Here is a 4,247-nt window from a genome sequence, read left to right as displayed (position 1 = left end):
AGGAAGGAAGGTTATGGCGGTAGGTAGAAAAACATCACCCTTGAAAGATTGGGAAAAGCAAAAAATCACATTCATGGCAGCAGAAATACCAAAAGAAAATTTGAGCCACACATCTCCATTGGTTATTACAGTACCTATTACACGAAAAGAGAAGGGGACAACAACAAAATCCAGAAAGAATGGATATTGAACAGAACTTTAGTCGATACAGGAAGTTCAGTGGATATAATATTCTATCATGCGTTCAAAGGAATGGGATTCAAAGATGAAGAAATGTCTTGTTCAACATATCTTGTTCATGGCTTTGGAAAATCCACAACAAAACCTAAAGGAAATAGTGGTGCGAATTCCACTAGGAGAGATCGAAACACAAGTGACACTATGCGTAGTGGATATGGAATCACCATATAACATGGTTGGGGAGGCCATGGATACACAATTAAAGTGTAGCATCAACGTTGCATCAATGCATCAGGTTCCCCATGCCAAATGGAGTAGGTGAAATTAGAGGAGATATTGACAATGCGAAATTATGTTATCAAATTGAAGTAAAGCATTATGAAGGACGAGCAAAAAAGCGACAATTTCGCAGAAAAATAGCAAAGGAGGCAAAGAAAGAAGAAGAATTTAGAGTGTACATGATAAGAGCAAAAGAAGGTAAAGGAATACCCAGCGAAATTTCGGAGGAAGGAGATGGACCTGCGAAGATGATAAAAGAGCCAACACCAATGGGAGAACCCAAGGCCAGTTACACTGCGGCAGAACCAACAAAAGAAGTAAATGTTGGGACTATAGAAGAACCCCTAATACTGAGGATTGGAACCAAGATGGATGCAGAAGAGGAAGAAAGAACTGTCAATCTTTTGCGGGAATATAAAGATATTTTCGGGGAGCATGGATGAGATACCTGGAATAGATCCGTCAATTGCATGTCATAAGTTGGAGATTAACAAGAATGTGAGACCATTTAAACAGAGAATAAGAAAAATCGCAACGACCTACCATCCTCAAATAGAAGAAGAATTACAGAAAATGCTTGAGGGGGAATTATAAGAGAAGCTAAATACCCAGAGTGGATAGCAAACATGGTTGTTGTTCCAAAGAAAAATAAAGGGATAAGAATTTGCATAGATTTCACTGATTTAAACAAGGCTTGCCCTAAAGATAGTTTTCCATTGCCGGATATTCCTCAAATGGTTGAATCAGCAGCGGGAAATGATAGAGTGTCTTCTTTAGATGGGTACAAAGGTTATAACCAAATCCCTCTCGCTGAAGAAGATCAAGAGCATACTGCTTTTTTCGCTCCAAGAGGTTTATACTGTTATACAAAAATGTCGTTTGGTTTGCGAAATGCAGGAGCAACGTATCAAAGAATGGTAGAAGGTGTTCGCGAAATGGATACACAAAACATTAGAGGTGTACGTGGATGACATGTTGGTGAAGAGTAAAGAAGCCAAAGATCATGTACAAGATTTGAGGGAGATTTTTGAACAGATGCGGCATCATAACATTAAACTGAACCCTGAAAAATGCATTTTTGGGGTTGCATCGGGAAAATTTTAGGCTACATTGTATCAAAAGAAGGAATACAAGTTGATCCAGAAAAGGTACAAGCAGTTCGTGACATGCCAACACCAGCAACAATAAGGATGTACAAAAATTGAACGGACTTTTAGCTTCGCTAGGAAGATTCATTTCGCGATCATCAGACAAATGTAAACATTTTTTCAATATACTCAAGAAGGGTGCGAAATTCAAATGGACTGATGAATGTGAAAAAGCTTTTCAAGGGATCAAACACCTTATGAATACATCTATTTTACAAAAGGCAGAACCAGGAGAAGAACTATTGATCTATCTTGCGACAACATCACATGCTTTAAGCATTGTGTTATTGCGAACAGACGCAGGAGTGGAAAAGCCCATTTATTACATCAGCAAACATTTAATGCTGCAGAGAGGAATTATTCAAAGATTGAGAAGCTAATTTTAGCATTAGTATATGCCGCATTTAAACTTCACATATATTTTCAAGCACACAAAATAAGGGTGCTAACAAAAGTACCAATTGAGTCAGTGATGAAAAATTCAAAAAGATCAGGTAGAGCGGAGAGATGGAATGCACAAGTAGGACATTTCGAAATCAAGTATGAAATATTATCTTCACCAAAATCACAAGTTGTCACAGATTTCTTAGCAGAATTTCCTTTAGAAGATGATGAAGCGGTGGAGGAGATGATGGATATAGAAGAAGAACATGGAGATCCAAAAGACTTATTAACATAACCAAATAGATGGGAGATATTGGTAGATGGATCATCAAATGGGGAAGGCAATGGGGTTGGAATTGTTTTAATTTCACCAGAAGGAGCGAAGATGGCTTTTTCATTCAGATTGGAATTCGCATCCACTAATTACGAAACGGAATATGAAGCTGTGGTACATGCCTTAAAGTTCGCAATAGAAATGAAACTAGAAAATGACAGGATTACTAGTGATTCGTAGCTAGTTATTCGCCAAATAAAGGGAGAGTGCACTACAAATGAACCATCCTTGAAGAAATACAAGAAGCTCGTTGAAGAATTGTCAGCGAAAATCCCAAAGATAAAATGGAGGCACATTTCAAGGAAGGATAACAGACTCGCGGACGCTTTTGCTTTCATCTCAAGCATGATGACAGGTCCAACTGCGAGATGCATAAAAATACAGACACTTCTGTCACCATCAATCAATAAAGAAGAAGAAGAAGTGAACGTAATGATGATAGAAGGTGGAGAAGAAGACCAAACGAACAATATCGCAAATTGGAGAACAGAACTTCATGCATATTTGGCGAAAGGAGAAACACCAAGAAACAGATTGGAAGCACACAAGTTAAAAAGCCGCGCAACATAATTATGAATTAAGAGATGGGATGCTATACCGAAAATCCTTTAATGGACCATCACTCAGATGTTTGACACGAGAAGAAGGAGAAAAGGTGCTAAAAATGTTACATAGTGGGGATGCTGGCAATCATAGCGGGGGAAGATCTTTGGCACATAGAGCAAAAATGCAAGGCTATTACTGGACATACATGCACGAAGATGCAAAACAAATATCAAGACGTTGCGAAGATTGTCAGCGGCACGGAAAGAAAATACATGCACCTGGAGCACCATTGTCATCTTCAACCAGTGTATGGCTTTTTGGAAAGTGGGTCTTAGATATTGTGGGTCCATTTTTATCAGGTTCTGTACAAAGAAGATACTTAATAGTCGCAACAGATTATTTCACAAAATGGACAGAAGTAAAGGAAGTACAGCATATTCGCAACAAAGATATCTTTACATTCATATTCGAAAATATCATTTGCAGATTCAGAATTCCCGCGCAGTTGGTATCTGATAATGGGAAACAGTTTGAAGAACATAACATAGAAATGCTACTTAATGCATTTAAGATAAAATGTGGAAAGTCTACTCCTCTCTATCCACAAGCTAATGGACAGGCAGAGGCAACAAACAAAACAATTGCAGATATATTAAAGAAAAAATTAGAAGGACATCATAGAGCATGGTGCGAACAAGTACATAATGCAGTATGGGCTTATAACACAACTAGGAGAGAAGCTACTGTAATGTCACATTTTTGTTTAACATACGGAGTTGAAGCGGTGTTACCAACAGAAGTTGTTATTCCGACGACAAAGAGAGAAGCTTGGGAGAAAAATCTTAGTGCGGGTTTGATCTTAAGCAAACTTGATGAGTTAGAAGAAAAAAGAGAAAGAGCTTTACAGCATATGGAGAATTATCAGCGAAGATTAGCCCGAGAATATAATAAACGTGTCAAAGTACGCGAATTTCAACCAGGAGATTTAGTTCTGCGAGAGACACCAATATATCAGCGAGAAAATGGTGGAAAGTTAGCGAAAAAATGGGATGGACCTTACATCATTAAGGAGATAGTTGGGACAGGAGCTTATAAATTAATGGGTCCAGAAGGTAGAGATGTTGGTCATAGACTTGACAGACCATGGAACAGATTGTACTTAAAGAGATATTAACCATAAGAAGCTTTGAGAAGTTACGTATAAGGCAACAAAACGATTGCAAATAAACATTCAATGAAAGAATAGTTGCAAGATTATTCATATCAAAACAAGATCATGATATGCGAAACTTTCGCAGAGATAATCAGAGAACAATGACAAAAGAGAAAGGGGCGAACCTTTATGGCGTACACCTTAGTTCGTGAATAAAATTTCG

The sequence above is a fragment of the Papaver somniferum genome, chromosome 3 (genome assembly GCF_003573695.1).
Source record: "Papaver somniferum cultivar HN1 chromosome 3, ASM357369v1, whole genome shotgun sequence".
Lineage (NCBI taxonomy): Eukaryota > Viridiplantae > Streptophyta > Magnoliopsida > Ranunculales > Papaveraceae > Papaver > Papaver somniferum.
Note: the sequence above shows the minus strand (reverse complement) of the source record.